General features: G+C 38.2%; 1 protein-coding gene across 5 annotated transcripts in view; it reads right to left on the bottom strand.

Moving 5' to 3' along the window:
* COMMD1 (copper metabolism domain containing 1) overlaps positions 1 to 25,250 on the bottom strand; it is a 177,922-nt gene that overhangs the window by 151,718 nt on the left and 954 nt on the right. For 2 of the 5 annotated variants that reach the window (XM_055540412.1, XM_055540415.1), the window contains exon 2: positions 15,263 to 15,339. The exons of the other annotated variants lie outside the window; for them this stretch is intronic. The gene's annotated coding sequence lies outside the window, so the exon portion shown is untranslated. The remainder of the gene's footprint in view (positions 1 to 15,262; positions 15,340 to 25,250) is intronic. 5 annotated transcript variants of the gene reach the window in all.

The following is a 25,250-nucleotide window of genomic DNA, read 5'->3' as shown; positions in this document are numbered from 1 at the left end:
GGAATCCATAACTGAAAAAGACACAAGTACCACAATGTTCACTGCAGCACTATTTACAATAGATAGGTCATGGAAGCAACCCAGATGCCCATCGACAGATGAATGGATAAAGAAGCTGTGGTACAGGGACTTCCCAGGTGGCACTAGTGGTAAAGAATCCACCTGTCAATGCAAGAAAGTGTGGTACATATATACAATGGAATATTACTCAGACATAAAAAGGAATGCATTTGAGTCAGTTCTAATGAGGAAGATGAACCTAGAGTCTATTACACAGAGTGAAGTAAGTCAGAAAGAGAAAAATAAGCATCGTATATAAATGGAATCTAAAAAGATGGTACTAATGAACCAATTTGTAGGACAGCAATGGAGACTTGTGGATACAGCTGGGGAAGAACAGGGTGGGATGAATTGAGAGAGTAGCAATGAAACATATACTTTACCATATAAAAAATAGATAGCCAGTGGGAATTTACAAGGCAAATAATACAGGGAGCTCAAACCCAGTGCTCTATGACAACCTAGAGACACAGGATGGGATGGAAGGTGGGAGGGAGGTTCAAGAGGGAGGGGACATAGGTATACCTATGGCTGATTCATGTTGATGTATGACAGAAACCAACGCACTATTATAAAACAATTACCCTCCAATTAAAAATAAATAAAATTTTTAAAAATATGCTTCAACATATAATGTATTAAAAAAAACAGATATCATAAAGAGTTAACAAAAGGCCTGGATTATAACTAAAATCAACTCAAATCTTAAACATTTAAAACACATACTAAAGGTAAACTATTTAGGCTTTCCTTTATTTTATTACAAACATAATTCTTAATAAAAAGAAAAGATAGGCCAACAATCACTTTTTAAAGTTCCCTTCTAGTTCTTCTTTATATGCATATATGATTTGTGATCCTAGTTGGAGGCAGAGTATAAATATCTATTAAAGCAACATAAACATTTAGACACTTACGACTCTTTGGCAACCGCAATTAGATTCTATTCTGAGTAAATATATTCTCTGTCATGAAAGATATTTAATAACACTTTCACACAATCAAGCAGTCCCTAGGATTTTCAGAAATAAACCACCAAATCAAGAAGTAATAGCAATGCATCTACTAGAATGGACAAAATCCAGACCTCTTACACACAAAGGCTGGCAAGGATGTGTAACAAGGCAAAATTTCAGTGACTGCTGGTGGGAATGCAAAATACTACAGCTTCTCTGAAAGAGAAGCAGTTTCTTACAAAACCAAACATACTCAAAGAAAAACAAACAAGAAAACATACTCAACCATATGATCCAGAAATAGCACTCCTTGGTATTCACCCAAATGAGATGAAAACTTATGTCCACATAGAAAACTGCACACGGGTATTTATAGCAGCTTTATTCATAAACGACAAAACTTAGAAGCAACCAGGATGTCCTTCAGCATCAGTGGATAAACTGTGGCAGGTCCAGACAATTCAATGTTATTCAAAAGAAATGAGCTTTCAAGCCATGAAAAGATATGGAGGAATCTTAAATGAATATTACTAAATGAAAGAAGCCAATCTGAAAAGGCTATATACTCTATGATTCCAATTATAAGACATTCTAAAAAAGGCAAAACCATGGAGACAAAAAACAAAAACAAACCCTCCAGTGGTTGCCAAGGAGAAGGGGAACAGAGAGATGAACAAGTGAGCCCTAAAGTAAACTATGGTCTCTGGGTGATAGTAACGTGTCAGTGTAGGTTCATCTATTGTAACAAATGTACATTCTGGAGCGGATGTTGAGAATAGATGAGGCTGTGCCTGTGTGGGAGCAGGAAGCATGTAAGAACTCTCTGTACTTTCTGCTGTGAACTTAAAACTGCTCCAAAAAATTAAGCCTATTTACATTTTTTAAAAAGCAACAGTACTGTGTTTCAAGGATCTTAGCTACTATAAAGAACATTAAATGCATGCTTTCATATCAGGAGACATACATGGTCCAAAGAGAAGTCATACTCTTGCTTTGTATTTTTAGGGGAACAGGACACAGAGTTGTTTCCCAGGAGCAGACACTGTTACCTTTGTCTTTAGCGAAGTCAAAAGATAAGAACAAGTCACTATCGCAGCTTAAACAGATATCTAGTTCCTACTCTGCTTACTCTCCCCATGCAAAAACAACTTGGATCTGGTTGACTTTATAATGAGAACATTCCACAGGTTTTCATTAGGTGAATCTGAAAATGTCAAACTCGTTAGCTAAAAGATTCTGATGGCTGTTCAATTCTAAAGAAGCGGTTTATACACAAACTAAACAGTAAGCACAAAAATTAATTTCCTCCTCAAACAAGAGTAATACTCTGTGTCTCCACCCCACCCCTAACCCCCAGATTTATATGTTGAAGCCCTAACTTTCAATGTGATTATCTAGAGATGGGGCCTTTGGGAGGAAATTAGAGTTAGATGAGGTGATGAGGGTGGGGCCCTCATAATCGAATTAGTGCCTTTATAAGACCAGATACCAGAGAGTTCATCCTCTCTCTCCCTGCATGCATGCACAAAGAGGTTATGTGAGCACACAGTGAAATGGCAGTTGCCTGTAAGCCAAAAGGGGACTTAGAATGAAACCTACTTTATTGTCACCTTGATCTTAAGATTACCTAGGTTCCAGAATTGTGAGAAATACATTTCTGTTGTTTAAGCTTCCCAGTTCATGATATTTTGTTATGGCAGCCAAAGCAGACTAAGAGTTAGTGAAATTAAAAGCAATTCTAATTCTTGATTCTTATTTCCCCCAATACTTGGCAGAATACTGTGCACACAGTTTAATGAATATGGAATGAAAGAAAGATTCCTACCCCCACACCTGTTTCATCATCAGATTAGAGTAACCACTTAAATTCTGCATTATCTATCATTCAATGTACCTACCTAATTAGAAGAAAATTAACCTGGTGGAATGTTAAAAGGGCTTACAACTTAATAAAGAACTGTAACAAAATAATGAAAGAATAACAAAATAATAAAATTCAATTAAAAGATATTCTATGAAAGAGTGTTGTTTTCTATTTCCATATCTACTAATCATGCCAGCTTTCAAATCTTCATATTCTGAAAACCTGAAAGAATAGCCGAGTATCTGCTTCAGCAAAGATCTCTTGAGGTTAGATATCTTGAAAGCAATTTGCTGTTTCCATATTACCCTAGTCTAATTACAGAATATTATATTAGGATTATATTAAATCACACTGTTACTCAACAAAAAGATCTACAAGTTTTGTGATTCTGGAACAAATTTAGATGATAAATCAGAAATCATGAAAAGTCAATAGTAATTCTATTGATTTGATTCTAATCATTTTCCTCCAAACAGATGTCTCAGTTCAGTTCAGTTCAGTCACTCAGTCATGTCCAACTCCTTGCGATCCCATGGAATGCAGCATGACAGGCTTTCCTGTCCATAACCAACTCCTGGAGCTTGTTCAAACTCATGTCCATCGAGCTGGTGATACCATCCAACCATCTCATCCTCTGTCACTCCCTTCTCCTCCTGCCCTCAATCCTTCCCAGCATCAGGGTCTTTTCCAATGAGTCAATTCTTTGCATCAGGTGGCCAAAGTACTGGAGCTTCAGCTTCAGCATCAGCCCTTCCCATGAATATTCAGGACTGATTTTCTTTACAATTGACTGGTTTGATCTCCTTGCAGTCCAAGGGATCAGATGTCTACCCCTATCTTAAGCTTCTCCTACATAGGTAATAAACAGTCTTTGGGCAGATGTCTCTGCAAGGGATCTTTTAAAGTAATTATAACTAATAGTATCTCTGAAATTACTCCACATTTTAATCAAATTCAAGTTGCATAAAACTGCAAAAGGGGAAAAAATTGAAACTCACAAACTTTTATAAGATGATAAAACAGCCACAAAGCTATTAAAAAAAAAAAAAAAATCAGGAGGGAAACAGAACCTAAAAAAACCGACCAAGAATTTAAGATTCTGTCTTCATGGCAAATCTTTAGGATACCTCCTGCATTGGACCAGATTCTTCCAAAAAAAATAATCCCATGTCATTGGTAAGAACCAAAATTTACCAAGCTTTCTAATGTCATAATATGAAACACTATAAGCCAAGACCCAGTCATTTTCTGGCTATAAACCTAATGACTATCTTCTATGTTTCTTTTTATGCAGTCTGTTATTAAACTGCTGACAAATATAATTTAAGTCCAAAACACTCTTCAGAACACATTATAAGAAAAAAATATTCAAGTTAAATAAAGGTTCAAAAAAACTAATTTTTCAGTCTGTACCTACATAATAGCTTCCCAGGTGACTCAGTAGTAAAGAATCCACCTGCAGTGCAGGAGACCCAGTTCAAACCCTGGTCAGAAAGATACCCTGGAGAAGGAAACGGCAACTCACTCCAGTATTCTTGACTGAGAAATTCAATGGACAGAGAAGACTAGTAGGCTACAGTTCAAGAAGTCGCAAAAAAATCAGACACAACTTAGTGACCATACAACAACAAAGACCATATAATGAAGGAAACTTAGTAAGTGAATAAAAGAAATAAAGGAAGCAATAGCACTACCAATTCTGGACTGCTTCTTAGAGACTAAGATGAAAAAAATTCATGCAAAACAGGTAAGTAAATGAATGTTCCTGGCAGCATCATTTATAATTGGCAAGGTATGGAAGTAACCTAGGTACTCATCAACAGATGAATGGATAAAGAAGATGTGGTATACACACACACACACACACACACATGAAGGGACAAAATAGGGTTGCTGTGGGAGAAAGGGGGTATTATGGGATTACATGATATCATGTGTGAAACTTTTGAAAACTGTAAAGAATTACAGAATTTAAAGAATCTCACATTCAATAAAAGAAAAAAAAAATGCACACACTCACACAAACCAGGTAAGTAAAGAAAGGTAAAGCAAACTCATCAATCACTCTTTTCCCCCAAAATAAGGCCGCTGCTGCTGCTGCTAAGTCGCTTCAGTCGTGTCCGACTCTGTACGACCCCATAGACGGCAGCCCACCAGGCTCCGCCGTCCCTGGGATTCTCCAGGCAAGAACACTGGAGTGGGTTGCCATTTCCTTCTCCAATGCATGAAAGTGACAAGTGAAAGTGAAGTCGCGCAGTCGTGTCCGACTCTTAGCGACCCCATGGACTGCAGCTTACCAGTCTCCTCCATCCATGGGATTTTCCAGGCAAGAGTACTGGAATGGGGTGCCATTGCCTTCTCGGAAAATAAGGCTGGGTTGGTTTAATTCTCAGAAACAATGACCAACAGAATATATTTACATAACACTTTAATGCTTCTGTAAATGATTAAACTCAAGAATGTAACACGTTTTAAACAATTACAAATGTTTATCTCAAGTATTATAATAAAAAATAGAAAATATATTTCTGAGTAAAAGCCAGGATTTTCTTTAGTAAAAATTCTTTAGGTTAGGATTCCCTCTATTCATTGGAGAACCAAAGAGTGACTTGGATCTGTTGTTAAGTGACTATTTATGCCACAACCTAAGGTTTAGGATGCTTCTAAATTATACTGTTTAGTAGAAGTTCAGGCAATGGCACCCCACTCCAGTACTCTTGCCTGGAAAATCCCATGGACGGAGGAGCCTGGTAGGCTGCAGTCCATGGGGTCGCTAAGAGTTGGACATGACTGAGCGACTTCACTTTCACTTTTCACTTTCATGCATTGGAGAAGGAAATGGCAACCCACTCCAGTGTTCTTGCCTGGAGAATCCCAGGGACGGGGGAGCCTGGTGGGCTTCCGTCTATGGGGTCGCACAGAGTCAGACACGACTGACGCGACTTAGCAGCAGCAGCAGCAGCATGGTTACTAATTGGTTTTCATTCTGCCAAGTTACTTTTACCAAATAACTTACTCATCTTCTATGTTCTTCCAGTTTGGTATAGGACTTCTGTCTCTGTCAGCAAGGGGAAAAAAAATCCATGATGAAGAACAGTGAAAGTTTCCTCTTGTTAAATACTCCAAGCAACACATTAGCCTTTAACTTCATGGAAAAAGAATTTAGCCTTTTCTAAAAGAACATTTTGTGGCCAGCTCAGGTATGTTTATGGGAATGTCTCCAGAAGCAATTACAAAGTTAAAAAAAATACCCATTCTTCCCTTTCTCTTGACAGACCATAAAGGCTTCTCCTAGGAAAGACCACATGATTAGTGTGCTAATCAAGTTCCTAAATTAATATTTATGTTAAAAAAAAAAAAAAAACTTTTCAAGAAACAGATTGCTTAGAGGTCATCTTTCATTATAACCAGAGCCCCACAACCAGCTGAAATTCATAGGTTTGCAATAGGAGACAAAGTCCTGACCCTGCAGAAATAAAAATGTCTTAATAATAAAGGAAAAATAAGAATAAGAGAAAAGATAAACACTGCACTAGCTGTACTAATTCATAAGACCATTAAAGAACCATTGGGCAGGCTTTAAAATGTATGAGAGATAACAGAGGTACAAAACCTGAAGAAAAGAATATACAAACATATTTAATTATTTACAGCTTCAAAGCAGAACATATCTCCATTATAAAGGAGTTCAAAAGAAATACACCTCAGGGCACAGGTTCCTACATCCAATCTATCTGTCAGGACAAAATACAGCTCAATTAAATTATATAAAAGCTTATAAAATCAACCTATATGTGACTTGATCAAAAATGGTCCTCATACAATATTATTATAATATTATTCACCCTTAAAAAAGAATTTGTCAATATGCAACAACATGGATGAACCCTGAGGACATATTATTAAGAGATATAAGCCAGTCAAAGAAAGACAAATACTACAAGATTCCACTTGAATGAGTAATCTAAAACAGTCAAATTAATAGAATCAAAGAGTGGAAAGCTGATGCCAGGGGGGTAATGGGGAGTTATTAATCAACAGACATAAAGTTTGAGATGAGTAAGATTGAATAACCTCTAGGGACTTGAAACACAACACTGTACCTACAGTCAGTGATATTATATTGTATACCTAAAAATTTAAATAAAAAGAAAGGTTTCTCTGCTCAATGGAGGAAACATGAGAAAAAAATGGTTATATTTTTTGGGGGGGAAGTAGTATCCTCTATCCATTATAAGCCAAAAACTGGAAACTTCTCAAATCCCCATCAACAGTAGAATGGATAAGAATATTGCGATATATTCAAACATTGGTGTATTCAGTGCTGCTGCTAAGTCGCTTCAGTCGTGTCCAACTGTGCGACCCCTTAGATGGTAGCCCACCAGGCTCCCCCGTCCCTGGGATTCTCCAGGCAAGAACACTGGAGTGGTATATTCAGCAGGACTTCGTAAATTTTTCCTGTAAAGGGCAGACAATAAATACTTTAGGCTTTGCCAATCATCCCGTCTCCATTGCAACTACTTAACTCTGCCCTTGTAGAGCAAAAGCAACCATACACTTTATTATGGACCCTGAAATCTGAATTTCATATAATTTTCATATGTCACAAAAATTTTTTTAATCATTAGAAAACATAGAAACTATTCTCAGCCCACTGGCTGCACAAAAAGAGGCAGGGGGCCAGATTTAGCCTGTGTGGTGTAGTTTACTGACCGCTGCTCTACAGCAATAAGAATGAATGATCTACAACTGTATGCAATAATGCTGAATCTCATAAACATGTTGAGTGAAAGAAGCCAGACACAAGAGTATGTACCATAAGATTCACAAAAAGCAAAACTAAACTATGTCATTAGTACAGATGGCTAACAAACACATGAAAAGATGCTCAACATCACCCATTATCAGAGAAATGCAAATCAAAACCACTATGAGGTACCATTTCATGCCATTCAGAATGGCTGCTATCTAAAAGTCTACAAGCAATAAATGCTGGAGAGGGTGTGGAGAAAAGGGAACCCTCTTAACACTGTTGGTGGGAATGCACACTAGTACAGCCACTATGGAGAACAGTGTGGAGATTCCTTAATAAACTGGAAATAGAACTGCCATATGACCCAGCAATCCCACTGCTGGGCATACACACCGAGGAAACTAGAATTGAAAGAGACACGTGTACCTCAATGTTCATCACAGCACTGTTTATAATAGCCAGGACATGGAAGCAACCTAGATGTCCATCAGCAGACAAATGGATAAGAAAGCTGTGGTACATATACACAATGGACTATTACTCAGCCATTAAAAAGAATACATTTGAATCAGTTCTAATGAGGTGGATGAAACTGGGGCCTATTATACAGAGTGAAGTAAGCCAGAAAGAAAAACACCAATACAGTATACTAATGCATATATATGGAATTTAGAAAGATGGTAACGATAACCCTGTATGCGAGACAGCAAAAGAGACACAGATGTATAGAACAGTCTTTTGGACTCTGTGGGAGAGGGCGAGGGTGGGATGATTTGGGAGAATGGCATTGAAACATGTATAATATCATATGTGAAACGAATCGCCAGTCCAGGTTTGATGCACGATACAGGATGCTCAGGGCTGGTGCACTGGGATGACCCAGAGGGATGGTATGGGGAGGGAGGTGGGAGGGGAGTGCGGTGGGGAACACATGTACACCCGTGGTGGATACATGCTGATGTATGGCTAAATCAATAAAATATTGTAAAGTAATTAGCCTCTAATTAAATAAATTTATACTTAAAAAAATTTTTTTAATAAATTAAAAAAAAAAAAAAAAAAACCTAAACTGTGTCATTAGAAGTTAGGAGTGTGGCTCCCTTGGAGGTAGGTGCCCAGAGAAAGCATAAGATGGGCTCTGGATGGGCATCTTGGTTTCTTGATCAAGGCACTGGTTATATAGGTATATTCAGTTTGGGAAAATTCATTAAGCTGCACAAGTGATTTATGTACCTTTCTGTATGTATGCAATACTCAACAAGTTTTTTAAAATAAAATTTAAGTGTTCTTTCTAGGAAACTAACTGAAAAGCCAGAAAAGATACAAAGTCCACTGACTTTAGGAACAGATAATTAAAGAGATCTAAACAAGAGTAAATCTCATGTATGATATACACCTCATGTACAGGTGTGGAATCCTTAACAGAAAAATTAAGTCACTTTATATCTCTATACCAAAAAATTGATTATATACCAACCAAATCTGGATGGTAAAAATAACATACTAGGAGATTCTGTTCTAAACATCAAATGTATATAAAGTTAATATCTATCACCTCAAGTAAAATCTAGCAGAAGAAAATCAAAGATACTAATGACTTAAGATTCATTATCCTAGGGAGTGTCTGTCATTGACTTTCAAAGATCAAAAAAGATTATTAGAGGCAAAAGGGAGGCAGTACGTAAAAAACGAATACATTTTCTGCCATCATCCTTTTATGCACATATTCTTGCTTACTGTATCCAGGATAGCCCAGCCTCACCAAATGTGAGGTTTGGGAGGCAGGACAATTGACAGTTTGGTTCATTCATATTTCCAGTGCCAAGCACAGGACCTAGAACATAGCTGCTGTTGTTGCTGTTCAGTCACCCAAAGTGTCCGACTCTTTGCAACCCCATGGACTGCAGCACACCAGGCTTCCAAGTCCTTCACCAACTCCTGGAGCTTGCTCAATCTCATGTCTATTGAATCAATGATGCCATCCAACCATCTAATCCTTTGTCGTCCCCTTTTCTTTCTGCCGTCAATCTTTCTCAGCTTCAGGGTCTTTTCTAAAGAGTCGGTTGTTGGCATCAGGTGGCCAAAGTACTGGAGTTTCAGCTTCAGCATCAGTCCTTCCAATGAATATTCAGGACTGATTCCCTTTAGGATGGACTGGTTGGATCTCCTTGCAGTCCAAGGGACTCTCAAGAGTCTTCTCCAACAGCATAGTTTAAAAGCATCGATTCTTCAGTGCTCAGCTTTCTTTACAGTCCAACTCTCACATTTACACATGACTACTGGAGAAACCACAGCTTTGACTAGACGGACCTTTGTTGGCAAAGTAATGTCTCTGCTTTTTAATATACTGTCTAGGTTTGTCATAGCTTTCCTTCCAAAGACCAAGTGTCTTTTAATTTCATGGCTGCAGTCACGATCTGCAGTGATATTGGAGCCCAAGAAAACAAAGTCTCTCACTATTTCCATTGTTTCCCCATCCATTTGCCATGAAGTGATGGGACCAGAGGCCATGATCATGAGTTTTCTGAATGTTGAGTTTTAAGTCAACTTTTTCTCTCTTGTTTTTCACCCTCATCAAGAGGCTCTTTAATTCCCCTTCACTTCCTGCCATAAGGGTGGTGTCATCTGCATATCTGAGGTTATTGATATTTCTCCTGGCAATCTTGATTCCAAATTGTGCTGCATCCAGCCCAGCATTTCACATGATGTACTCTGCATATAAGTTAAATACAGCCTTGACGTTGTCCTTCCCAATTTGGTATCAGTCTGTTGTTCCATGTCCAGTTCTAACTGTTGCTTCTTGAACTGCAAACAGATTTCTCAAGAGGCAGGTAAGGTGGTCTGGTATTCCCATCTCTTGAAGAATCTTCCACACTTTGTTGTGATCCACACAGTCAAAGGCTCTTGCATAGTCAATGAAGCAGAAGTAGATGTTTTTCTGGAATTATCTTGCTTTTTCTACGATCCAACATATCTTGGCAATTTGATCTCTGGTTCCTCTGCTTTTTCTAAAACCAACTTGTACACCTGGAAGTTCTCAGTTATGTACTGTTGAAGCCTAGTTTGGAGAATTTTGAGCATTACTTTGCTAACATGTGAAATGAGTGCAACTGTGTGGTAGTTTGAACATTTTTGGACATTGCCCTTCTTTGGGACTGGAATGAAAACTGATCTTTTCCAGTCCTGTGGCCATTGCTGAGTTTTCCAAATTTGCTGGCATATTGATTGCAGCACTCTCACAGCATCCTATTTTAGGATTTGAAATAACTCAGCGGGAATTCCATTACCTCCACTAGCTTTGTCCGTAGTGATGCTTCCTAAGGCCCACTTGACTTTGTATTCTAGGATGTCTGGCTCTAGGTAGGTAACCACACCATCTTCGTTATCTGGGTCATTATGATCTCTTTTGTATAGTTCTGTGTATTCTTGCCACCTCTTCTTAATATCTTCTGCTTCTGTTAGTTCCATACCATTTCTGTCTTTAACTGTGCCCACTTTGCATGAAATATTCCCTTGGTATCTCTAATTTTCTTGAAAAGATCTCTAGTCTTTCCCATTCTATTGTTTTCCTCTATTTCTTTGCATTGGTCAATGAGGAAGGCTTTCTTGTCTCTCCTTGCTATTCTTTGGAACTCTGCATCCAGATGGGTTTATCTTTCCTTTTCTCCTTTGCCTTTCACGTCTTTTCTCAGCTATTTATAAGGCCTCCTCAGACAACCATTTTGCCTTTTTGCATTTCTTTTTCTTGGGAATGGTTTTGATCACTGCCTCCTGTAAAACGTTATGAACCTCCATCCATAGTTCCTCAGGCACTCTATCAAATCTAATCCCTTGAATCTATTTGTCACTTCCATTGTATAATCGTAAGGGATTTGATTTAGGTCATACCTGAATGATCTAGTGCTTTCTCTACTTTCTTCAATTTAAGTCTGAATTTTGCAATAAGGATTTTATGATCTGAGCCACAATCAGGTCCCAGTCTTGTTTTTGCTGACTGTATAGAGCTTCTCCATCTTTGGCTGCAAAAAATATAATCTATCTGATGCCGGTATTGAGCATCTGGTGGTGTCCATGTGTAGAGCTGTCTCTTGTGTTGTTGGAAGAGAGTTTACTATGACCAGTGTGTTCTCTTGGCAAAACTGTTAGCCTTTGTCCTGCTTCATTTTGTACTCCAAGGCCAAACTTTTCTGCTACTCCAGGTATCTCCTGACTTCCTACTTTTGCATTCCAATCCCCTATGATGAAAAGGACATCTTTTTTTGTTTTTAGAAGGTCATGTAGTCTTCATAGAACCATTCAACTTCAGCTTCTTTGGCATCAGTAGTTGGGGCACAGACTTGGATCACTGTGATACTGAATGGTTTGCCTTGGAAACGAACAGAGATCATTCTGTCATTTTTGAGACTGCATCCAAGTACTGCATTTCGGACTCTCTTGTTGACTATGAGGGCTACTCCATTTCTTCTACGGGATTCTTGCCCACAGTAGTGAATATAATGGTCATTTGAATTAAATTCACCCATTCTAGTCCATTTTAGTTCAATGATTCCTAACATGATGATGTTCACTCTTGTCATCTCCTGTTTGACCACTTCTAATTTACCTTGATTCATGGACCTAACATTCCAGTTTCCTATGCAGTATTGTTCTTTACAGCATTGGACTTTCACCATCCATACTTGGGCACTATTTCTTCTTTAGCTCAGCCTCTTCATTCCTTCTGGAGCTATTTCACTGCTCTTCTCAAGTAGCATTTTGGGCACCTACCAACCTAGGGAGTTCATGTTTCAGTATCCTATCATTTTGCCTTTTCATACTGTTCATGGGGTTCTCAAGACAAGAATGTTTAAGTGGTTTGCCACGCCTTCCTCCAGGGGACCACATTTTGCCAGAACTCCCCACCATGACCCTTGGGTGGCCCTACACCACATGGCTTATATTTCATTGAGTTAGACAAGGTTGTGATCCATGTGATAAGTTTGATAGTTTTCTGTGATTGTGGTTTTCATTCTGTCTCCCCTCTTGGATAAGGATAAGAGGCTTATAGAAGCTTCCTGATGGGAGGGACTGGCTGTGGGGTAAAACGGGTGTTGCTCTGATGGGTGGGGCCATGCTCAGTAAATCTTTAGATTAAATATTTAATCTGGAACACAGTAGGTGCTCAATAAATGTTCACTAGACACATGGGGCTTCCCTGGTGGCTCAGAGGTTAAAGCGTCTGCCTCCAATGTGGGAGACCTGGGTTCGATCCCTGGGTCAGGAAGATCCCCTGGAGAAGGAAGTGGTAACCCACTGCAGTATTCTTGCCTGGAGAATCCCATGGACAGAGGAGCCCAGTGGGCTACAGTTCACGGGGTCACAAAGAGTCGGACACGACTGAGCGACTTCACTTCACTTCAGACACACAGAAGCAACCTGATGTCCACTGACAGATGAACAGATAAAGAAGTTGTGGTACATATACACAATGGAATACTACTCAGACATAAAAAGGAACACATTTGAGTCAGTTCTAATAAAGTGGATGAACCTAGAGCCTATTATACAGAGTGAAGTAAGTCAGAAAGAGCACGATAAATATCATACACTAACACATGTATGTGAACACATATATATGGAATCTAGAAAGATGGTACCAAAGAATTTATTTGCAGGGCAGCAGTAGAGTAACAGACATAGAGAACAGACTTACAGACATGGGGAGAGGGGAGGAGAGGGTGTGGAGAGAGTAACATGGAAACTTTCATTCAGTTCAGTTCAGTTCAGTCACTCAGTTGTGTCTGACTCTTTGCGACCCCATGAATTGCAGCACGCCAGGCCTCCCTGTCCATCACCAACTCCCACAGTTCACTCAGACTCACGTCCATCGAGTCGGTGATGCCATCCAGCCATCTCATCCTCTGTCGTCCCCTTCTCCTCCTGCCCCCAATCCCTCCCAGCATCAGAGTCTTTTCCAATGAGTCAACTCTTCGCATGAGGCGGCCAAAGTACTGGAGTTTCAGCTTTAGCATCATTCCTTCCAAAGAAATCCCTGGGCTTATCTCCTTCAGAATGGACTGGTTGGATCTCCTTGCAGTCCAAGGGACTCTCAAGAGTCTTCTCCAACACCATAGTTCAAGTAAAATCGATAGCTAACAGCAATTTGCTGTATGTTTCAGGAAATTCAATAGGAACTCTGTATCAACCTAGAGGGGTGGGATGGGGAAGGAAATGGGAGGGAGTTCAAGGAGGGGATATATGTATACCTATGGCTGATGCATGCTGAGGTTTGACAGAAAACAAAGGTCTATAGAAAACTGAGGAAGAGATCAGATGTCATAACAGAGAATAGTATCTTTCAGAGATAATTTCACACTGGCATATAAAGATATTAATTTAATCATATATACAGCACACATAACACAACCCATACCAAAATTTCTATAATATGGCTTTTTTTAAAAAACTGAATTAGTTGAAACAAATTTTTCATTAAAGATGAACCATAATGGAGGTTGAAATTTATAAAAACTACCATCTAAGTTAAAGCCAAAAAATGTAGGTGCTTTATGACCAAAAAACCCATGACTTATTGTATGTCTGTAGTTTATAAAGGGGCTTCTCTCATAGATCAGTTGGAAAAGAATCCGCCTGCAATGCAAGAGACCCCAGTAAAAGATTATAAATAAGGATCCATTCTAGCAGAACATATCATTTATGCCTTTCTTATGACATTTACCATGTAATACAGGATTCTTCAAGGCATGGGCTGTGATAATCACTTCTATAAACAGAACAAGGTACACAGCATATTTTTAGTTTAGTTGCTAAGTGATGTCTGACTCTTTTTGTGACCCCATGGATGGTAGCCTCCTCTGTCCATGGAATTTTCCAGGCAAGAATACTGGAGTGGTTGCCATTTCCTTGTCCAGGGGATCTTCCTGATCCAGGGACTGAAACCATGTCTCTTGCATTAGCAAGTAGATTCTTTACCACTGAGCCACCAGGGAAGCCCATATAACATATTAGAGACTTGGTAAAAACAGCTATCCCTTGGTGTCCACAGGTCACCGATGCTCAAGTCTCTTAAATGAAATGGCACAGTATAGTTGTGCCTCTGTATCTTCTGATGCAGAAGGCATGAATAAACAAGACTGACTGCACTTGATAGGTAAATCAAAGATAGAAATTTTCTTTAAAAATATTCCTACTGGACTTCCCTGGTGGTAGAGTGGATAAGAATCTGCCTGACAATGCAGGGGACACAGGTTTTTGTTTTGGGGTTTTTTTTTTCATTTATTTTTTTTTTTTTTAATTGAAGGATAATTGCTTTACAGAATTTTGTTGTTTTCTGTCAACCCTCAACATGAATCAGCCATAGGGGGACACAGGTTTGATCCCTGGTTAGGGAAGATCCCACATGCCAAGGAGCAACTAAAGCCGACATACCGCAACAACTGAGCCCACGTGCTGCAACCACTAAAACCTGCACGCCTAGAGCCTGTGCTCCAACAAGAGAAGCCATCACAGTGAAAACCTGCGCCCCCCAACAAGAGAGCAGCCTCCACTCGCTCTAACTAGCAAAAGCCCGCATGCAGCAGTGAAGATCCAGCATAACCAAAATTAAAATTAAAAAATATATATTCTTACCCAGGAACTCCTTCAATCCAAGTCAAGTTTTCAGACCTGGAAACTTGCTTTGAGAAAAGGAGACCTAGAAACTTGCTCTGAGAAAAGAACCAAAAATAGGCCTTCAATTAATATGAATTTTACTCTAAACTAAGAAAGAAAGAAAAAAGCTTATAGAACACCTCATTACAGATCACTTGAGTCTATTCACATATTTTGCAAACTCTACTTGGTAATATGCAATTGCTGCTTTATCATATGATGTCCAGTAACATAAAAACATAACATCAAACAGTTGTTTGCCAGTCCTTCAGAGAGGCAGGAATACATCTCATGAGTTATCACCTAAATTTCCAAAGTCAGGGAAGGGCAAGATGGGGTAGGGGATTAAGAGGTACAAACTATTATGTATAAAAGAAACTAGCTACGAGGATATACTGTACAGCACAGGGAATATAGCCAATATTTTATAGTAACTACAGAAGGAGTATAACCTTTAAAAATTGTGAATTACTATCTTGTACACCTATAACTTATATAATATGGTATATCAACTATACCTCAATTAAAAACATATTATAAAAATAAAATTAAATTTTAAAAAATTCTCAAAAATCATCAATGAAATTAGCAAAATTTATTTACACAAAACCTAGAGAACTGTAGCAAAAGGAATCTGTTTACAGAGCTTTACATTTTCCAGAAAATGATATTTCTAAATTCAAAATATCTAACCAAATATTTAGACCTCTTTTGGATAACAAATTCTTATTATTGAGTAGGCAACTTTGTTTTCTGAACTAAGAACAATTCAAGAAGAACATTTTAAACGTTATGTTGCTTCCAACCTATTTTATCAGTGTATTAGCAAGCCAATATTCTACCGCCACCTAAAGTAGAAAAAGAGAATCACTGCTTATAGTTAAGACAGAAGACAACTGAATCCTGAAAATATGACAGAATAGGTCAAATGCATTCAGTCTCTCCTACTCATGTCTCTTGATCTAAACATTTTAAGATCAGATATTTTGCATACATTTTTTATACTTAATTTAACTTATTACCTATTATTTGTTGTTCAAAACATATACGGGTGAAGTTCATTCATTCTTAAAGTGAGTTAAGTATCAAAAAGATACTGCTTTACGTACTTTTCTTTATTTGAAAAGAGAGGCCAGTAACAGATTTTAAAATATCTTACATAGTAAAATCTTTCTACATTATATAATAGATCCAAAAAAAACTGTACTGCAGAGACAACAAAGCTCAACATTCAAAAGCATGATGGATTTTCACAACGGGCTTTTTCATAAGAATCCAGTACTGCATATACGCCACAAGATAAATTTCAAAAGTGAAGCTGGTAAAACCATTCTTTGACAACAACAAAATCACTAATGAGCAGTAACTTGAGTTGTTTTATAAACTTGATATCAAATTCACTTTTAAGCCTCTGCTTTTACTATAAATACTTTCAACAAAACTAGAATCAAATTGTGCTTTTAAAATAATATATACCAAGGAATTCCCTGGCAGTCCAGTGGTTGGGACTCTGTGCTCTCACTGCTGAAAGGGTCCGGGTTCAATCCCTGGTGAGGGAATTAGGATCCCATAAGTTGCATGGCATGGCCAAAAAAATAAAAAATAAATAAAGGAAGCTGCCATACAAACACAAGTTAGCTAAAATGACAGAGGACTAGGATTAAATTTTTTAAAATAAATAATAACAGCAACATATACCAATAATAAAAGTAAACACACACACACCACAGTATGCAAAACATCAAACTACTAGAGTATTAAAAAGATTAAACAGGGTATCCCTTTATAGAAATTTAACCTCTTCAATTTACATCATACCCCAAAACAAGACAGCTATATAATGTTCTTCAAAAGCCTCCACAAAAAAACTCTCTCCAGTGCTGAGTACAAATGCACTAAATTCCTGATACTCGAGAATAGCATTAAAAAAAGAGAGAGACAAATTTTTTAAAAGTCAAATGCAGAAATTATGTACTGTATGCTCACTGCCTTGTATTTTAAAAAAAGAGAGAGAGAGAGGCTGGTGGTGATGGGGACATGCTACCCCAAATTATGGCACCCTGGCATATTGACTATCATAAAGTGAAGGAATCTAAGAAATAAAGAGTAGGAAGGTCGCCCTGCCCTCCCCACCAATCCTTCTCCTCTAAAACAGGTCATAAAATGCTCATGTGAGAGGTGCCCTCACTATACCTAGAGAAATGAAACAGCCATTCTTTGTCTCCAAAAACAAAGGAATGCCAAAAAAAGAGCTTACAAACAAGCATTGCTAAATTCCCCTTGGTTTACTATAATTATTTCATAATCCTATGAACAAAGCTAGTGGTGGTGATGGAATTCCAGTTGAGCTATTTCAAATCCTGAAAGATGATGCTGTGAAAGTGCTGCACTCAATATGCCAGCAAATTTGGAAAACTCAGCAGTGGCCACAGGACTGGAAAAGGCCAGTTTTCATTCCAATCCCTAAGGACGGCAATGAGAAAGAATGCTCAAACTACCGCACAATTGCACTCATCTCACATGCTAGTAAAGTAATGCTCAAAATCCTCCAAGCCAGGCTTCAGCAATACATGAACCATGAACTTCCAGATATTCAAGCTGGTTTTAGAAAAGGCAGAGGAACCAGAGATCAAATTGCCAGCATCTGCTGGATTATCAAAAAAGCAAGAGAGTTCCAGAAAAATATCTGCCGCTGCTGCTGCTGTTGCTAAGTCGCTTCAGTTCTGTTCAACTCTGTGCGACCCCATAGACAGCAGCCCACCAGGCTCCGCCGTCACTTCTGCTTTATTGACTATGCCAAAGCCTCTGACTGTGTGGACCACAACAAACTGGAAAATTCCGAAAGAGATGGGAATACCAGACCACCTGTCCTACCTCTTGAGAAATCTGTATGCAGGTCAGGAAACAACAGTTAAAACTGGATGTTGAACAACAGACTGGTTCCAAATAGGAAAAGGAGTACGTCAAGGCTGTATATTGTCACCCTGCTTATTTAACTTATACACAGAGTACATCATGTGAAATGCTGAGCCGGATGAAGCACAAGCTGAAATCAAGACAGCCGGAAGAAATATCAATAACCTCAGATATGCAGATGACACCACCCTTATGGCACAAAGTGAAGATGAACTAAAAAGCCTCTTGATGAACGTGAAAGAGGAGAGTGAAAAAGTTGGCTTAAAGCTTAACATTCAGAAAACTAAAATCATGGCATCTGGTCCTATCACTTTATGGGAAATAGATGAGGAAAGAGTGGAAACAGTGTCAGACTTTATTTTTTGGGGCTCCAAAACCACTGCAGATGGTGATTGCAGCCATAAAATTAAAAGATGCTTACTCCTTGGAAGGAAAGTTATGACCAACCTAGACAGCATATTAAAAGCAAAGATATTACTTTGCCAACAAAGGTCCGTCTAGTCAAGCCTTTGGTTTTTCCAGTAGTAATGTATGAATGTGAGAGCTGAACTATAAAGAAAGCTGAGCACAGAACTGATGCTTTTGAACTGTGGTATTGGAAAAGACTCTTGAGAGTCCCTTGGACTGCAAGGAGATCCAACCAGTCCATCCTAAAGGAGATCAGTTCTGAGTGTTCACTGGAAGGACTGATGCTGAAGCTGAAACTCCAATACTCTGGCCACCTGATGCAAAGAGGTGACTCATTTGAAAAGACTCTGATGCTGGGAAAGATTGAGGGCAGGAGGAGAAGGGGACGACAGAGGATGAGATGGTGGATGGCATCACCGACCCAATGGACATGAGTTGGGGTAAACTCTGGGAGTTGGTGATGGACAGCGAGGCCTGGTGTGCTGCAGTCTATGGGGTCGCAAAGAGTCCGACACGACTCAGCAACTGAACTGAACTGATGTCAACAGATGATACTTGTGTGTTTTTACACATCTGATTTCTATATTTTCTGTAAAGTTAAATAATATTTACAATAAAAAGTATTAAGGGAAAGCATATAGGTAGCTAAATGTTTGCAAAACTGAAAATTAACTAAATGCAGCATCCTTCAGAAGACCTATCTCTGTTATAAGACACACGAAAACTGTATTACCACAGGTCTTCCTTTCCGGTCAATCTAGTTCTCAAAATATTACAAATTTTTATAGCTTCAAGAGTAGAAACAAAAGCAGGTTTTTATAGATAAAAATATTTCTTCATCTTTTACTACTTTAAATCTTAATATGTTACTGATGTTATTTTCTCATATAAATGTAAACCAGTTTTCATACATTGATGGTATAACTTGACTCTTACGCTTACAACATTAATTTTATACATTTTATATTAATAAACATAAATTTTACATCCTCTTACTATGAAAAAAATCCAAATTCAAATTATGTCTTACCAAGAACACATGCAGTACTACAGAATTATTAAAGCTTATTTCTCATTTACCACAAGCTTCATGACCTAAAGAAAAGATTAGTGAAATTCCTCAAGAGTTCATAAGACCAAATGATAACTATTTCTTAAATACTTCTATTTTAGATTTCTATCAAGTAACCAATAAATAGGGCTTTCCTGGCAGCTCAGTGGTATAAGAATCCACCTGCCAAGCAGGAGATAGAGGTTTGATCCCTGAGTCAGGAAGATCCTCTGGAGAAGGAAATGGCAACCCACTCCAGTATTCTTGCCTGGGAAACCCATGGACAGAGGAGCCCGGTGGGCTACAGTTCACAGGGTCGCAAAGAGTCGTACATGATTTAGCAACTAAATCAGCAGCAGCAACCAACGTATAATTTATATACAAGATTGTTTCCAAGTATTACACATGAATTTAGGGACAAATTCTAAGAAAGGAATCACCAAACTTTTTCTGTAAAGATTCAGGTAGTATATATCTTAGGCTTTGAAGGCCACAAGATCTCTGTTACAACCACTCAACTCTGTTATTACAGTGGTGAAAGCTGTTACAGACAAGATGTAAATGAATGAGTACATGGCCATGTTCCAGTAAAAATTTATTTATAAAAATGGGCTGCAGGCCAGATTTGTCCCAGGGGTCATAGTTTGCTGACCCCTGATTATAACCTTCCACAGTATGATTTCTTCCAGCTCTTCCCATACAGAAGTAATATAGGTTTTCTCTCTGTGATTACTTTTTTAATGGCAATCTCCACATTTATGCAGTATCCATCCATTCACATATTCTACAGATTTTTATTATATGCATACCATGTGCCCAAAACACTTTCAGGTGTTAGTGATTAAAAAAAGGGAAAAAGTAATAATAAAGTGCTGCCCTCTTAATGCTTGCATTCCAATAGGGTATACATAATTTCAGTTAGTAAGAGGTATGAGAATAAGTAAAGCAGGGCAAAAAGAGTCGGGGAGGGAGGGTGAGGCTCTTTGCATGGATCAGGGAAGACCTCTTAGGAAATCACTTTTAGCTGGAGAATGAATGAAGTAAATAAACAATCCAAATGAACATCTGGGGGGAAAGCACTGCAGGCATATGGACAACTACCTGCAAAGATCCTGAACAGATTCAGAAAGCACCTAACAGGTTTAAATAAAGACAAGGTTAGTGGGGCTGGAATAAGACAATGAGATCAGAGAAACTGGTAAGGGTGAGATCACAGGAAACTATAGGCTATGGCAAAAAGGACTGGATCTTATTTTAAGCTCATGAATATGACAGGGTTGAAAGCAGGGCAGTTAGTAGGTATGATGTATGTTTTAAAAAGATCACTGGTTTACTTGTCATATCTCAATAAAGTTGGGGAGAAAACGAGGTTCACTGGTAGCTGTGCTGTAGGAGGCAGGAGGCAGACTGTAGGAGACAAAAGTGGAACAGGAAAGCCAGACCATAAACTGCTGCATGTATTTACAGATTTCTAAACAGAATTTAAACATATTTTTAATACAAATTATAGAGAAGATGAAAAGTGAAAGTGAAGTCGCTCAGTCGTATCCGACTCTTGGCAACCCCATGGACTGTAGGCCACCAGGCCCCTCCATCCATGGAGTTTTCCAGACCCGAGTGCTGGAGTGGGGTGCCATTTCCTTCTCCAGGGGATCTTCCCAACCCAGGGATCAAACCCAGGTCTCCCGCATCGCAGGCAGTTGCTTTTACTGTCTGAGCCACCATAGAGACTGGATCTTATAAGCAATAAATAAAATAAGCAATAGGATAGATTGTACAGCCCAGGAAAATATAGCCATTATTTTCTAGTAACTTTAAATGGAGTATAATCTATAAAAATATTCAACCACTATGCTATACACCTGAAACTAATAATTGTAAATCAACTATACTTCAATTTAAAAAAAAAAAATGACAGCAAGAAAGCAAAATGGCAAAATTAACTTTTGATTGACAATGTGAACAAAGAATTATATCAATATGTGTTTGTGTGTGTGCACGCGCGTGTGCACGCACACTCAGTTGCATCCAACTCTTTGCAACCCCACAACTGTAGCCTGAGAAGCTCTTCTGACCATAGTATTTTCCTGGCAAGAATACTAGAATAGGCTGCCATGTCCTCCTCCAAGGCATCTTCCTGGCTCAGAGACTGAACCTGTGTCAACTGCACCTCCTGCACCACAGGCAGATTCTTTACGCTAAACCACTGGGGAAGCCCTATATCAACAATAGACAAAACAAAACTCAATAGAATTTTCATTAAAAATTTTTGTTTAATATGAAATTTCGGTGAGGAAATATAATATCATCACCAACAGAGGGCAGTAGTGAACACAGAACATAAGTGTACAAACTGTGATCCAGCTTCATAGTTAAGATCTTTCTTCAGAATTCTAGTAAACTAGAATTGAGAAGCATCCCTGCGAGGTTAACAGCAGAAGCAAGAAACCGAGATTAAGCAAACACATATCTATGAGAAGTTGAAATTATAAATATGAGCAAAAAAATTAGATAAAAATGGCATCCTATTTATATAGGATATATAACTAAATACACCAAACTCAAATCACTGATTTCACTGCTTCTCAGGAGATACCAAAAAATAAAACTAAAGCAAGTGGATAGTCAGCTTCATGTATCTACACACTGATGAAGGGTTTGCCCTTCTGTTATCAACAAACAAAGCTACAGAGGGTTCACGTCCCAGCCAAGTAGGATAGAAAAGCTCCAGTTCAAGTGGAAAACAGGGACCAGTACAAATGTGAGCAATCAGTACACTACACCTGGGCACAGAATGTGAAGGTTAAAGGGAAAGGCTACAGCTCAGGAAGCAGCTGAACTTGAAACATAGCCTATGAATAAATGAAGGCAGGCAGCTGACAACAAGGAGACTATTAACATATACCCACTGCCTATTCCCTGCTGGGAGTTACACATCCCTTCCTTCCTTTCCTCCTACCTCTGTTGTCCCTCTTCATTTTCACTCTCTTTATAGAACTTGATGCTCTATAGATCACTGAAAGGTATGACACTACTCCATTTTTATCCTTAGTTTTTTTTCCCCTCTGTTTAGATTTCTACATTTTTTTTCTTTAGTATTTTTCCTCACTGCTTTTCTTCTAGCCTGCATGTTGAATTCAAGATTGATGAGACTCCACAGACAGAAGAAAAAACTGTTTTGACTTCTGCAGTCATCATTATGTAAAAACGTATACCCTGCCCACTTCATAGTCATTAGTATGGCTACCGTCAAAATATACATACAGACACACACAGAAAATAACAAGTGCTGATAAGGATGTGAAGAAATTGGAATTCTTGTACACTGTTGGTAGGAATGTAAAATGACACAGCTGCTGTTGAAAACAGGATGGCAGTTTCTCAAAAAATTAAAAATAGAATTACCATATGATCCAGCAATTCCACTTCTGGGTGTATACCCAGAAGAACTGAAAGCAGGGCCTCAAAGAGGTATTAGTACACCCATATTCATAGCATCACTGTTAACAACAGCTAAAGCAAGGAAGCAACCTAAGTGTTCACTGACAGATGAATGGATAAGCAAAATGTGGTGCATCCTGATACATACAATGGACTATTATTTAGTCTTTGAAAGGAAGGAATTTCTGACATACACCATAAAATGGATGACCTGAAAGATAGCATGCTGGAATGAAATAATCCAGTCACAAAAAAAGTCAAATACTATATGACTCCACTTATATGTGACACTTAGAGTAATCAGAATCATAAAGACACAAAGTAAAATGGAGGGCGCTGGTCAGGGAGTGAGATGTGATTTATATGGAGTTACTGTTTAATGGGTAAGGGTTTCAGTTCTACAAGGTGAAGAGTTATAGATACAGAGATGGTTGAGATGGATGTACAAATTATCAATGTATTTAATACCAATGAACTGTATACTTTGAAATGGTTAAGATGATAAATTTTATGTTTTGTGTACTTTACTAAAATTTTTTTAATTGAAGGGGAAAAAAGTATAAGCTGCTAAAAAGCAGGAAAAAGTTAGTAGGAATAAAGGAATAAAAAGTAGTTTCACTTTTTTCTTGCCTCCTCAACCAGTACTCCAAACTGGGTATGACCATGCATTGGTCAAATCAGACTGTTCACCATTTCTTGAATCTGCTCTACATTTTCCTGCTCCACCTCTGCTATTTTCTCAGCCTACATGCCCTATATGGCTGCCCTTCATTTTAATCTAAAATACTCTACTTTCTTCAAGAGCAACAAAAATGGCATCTCCAAGAAATTTGCCAGAAAGAGCTAATATCTCTTTTCTGTCCATAGTAGTCCACTCAGACCTCTATTTCCAAATACTATGCATCCTTATATAATGTTTATTTGTGTATGTTCTCTTCTATTGCAGATGGACATTCCATCTCTGCTCGAAACCTTTTTGTTTAAATTCATATTTACTTTTTACGTTTTCGTAAACATTAGAGATGTTTATCCCTCAGTGGTGCTTACAAGGTAAATGAAGACTGGAACTTGATGTTATCCTGAGCCCATAGTTTCAGCCCTAAGTCAACCAATCAAAGGCTTTTTCCTTTCCTACCTCAAACTAATCAGCTGTGCAGAGCTGTGAAGCACAGGCAAATCTTCAGTTCTACTCCCAATACCAAGAGTCCTGCTACTCAATCCAGCCTCAGGCAGCGGACTGAGAACAGTGAGAGCAAGACTAGATATTACACGGCAATGTATTTTAAAGAAAATAAAGGACAGTTTCCATAATATTCTTTCTCAGTATACTTCAATTTTTGTCATAACAAAAGATTCAAAATATCCCCCAATATTTAGAGATTCTAAAACATTGTGCTGTTCTTACTTTTCGGCCTTCAGTCCCTTATCCTCATTCCCTTACGGGCCTAGCAAACACTTCAGAAATTCAGGTAAGATGTCAAATTCTCTAAGAAATCTTTTCTTATCACTTTAAGAGTAACATTTGATAGAAACATAAGACTTTCACTAGTGGCTCATAACTAAAATTACTTAAAATGTCCAGAATCACATATATTACTCCTTACATTTCAATAAGACAATCCATTTACTTTCTTTCCAATAATTGCTTTGGTTTTCTTTTTCCAGATTCAAATCCTATAAGCAAAAGCAGTTTTTAAAAAAAGAAACACAACTGCCCTTTAAGGTATCATAAGCAGTTCTGAAACACAGCAAGTGCAAAAGGATAACAGATGAAATTTCAACACTGAGTTTAATCAGTGTAACCATTAGGCTAAATGCTTAGACTCCCAGAGCCTGTTTCCCAATCTTTAAAATGGGGGTGTACCTACCACATTAGGTTTTTGCAAGAAACAAATTAAACAAAACAGAAAATGTCTAGAAGAATTCCTAACACATAGAAAGCCCCCCCAAAAATATATTTCTACACATTATCTCTTGAGTATACTTCATTACTAGATTCCGTCCTATTGCTAGTTCCTAGTCTAATCCAGTATGGTCCAATAAGGTAGCCATTAGCCACGTATGACTGTTGAGCACTTGCAGTAGTGACTAGTCCAATTTGACATGTGCTTTAAATGCAAAATATACACCAGATTTCAAAGACTTAATGAA

The sequence above is a fragment of the Bubalus kerabau genome, chromosome 11 (assembly GCF_029407905.1).
Source record: "Bubalus kerabau isolate K-KA32 ecotype Philippines breed swamp buffalo chromosome 11, PCC_UOA_SB_1v2, whole genome shotgun sequence".
Classification (NCBI taxonomy): domain Eukaryota; kingdom Metazoa; phylum Chordata; class Mammalia; order Artiodactyla; family Bovidae; genus Bubalus; species Bubalus kerabau.
The sequence above is the reverse complement of the archived record's forward strand: the minus strand, read 5'-3'. Positions and strand labels throughout refer to the sequence as shown.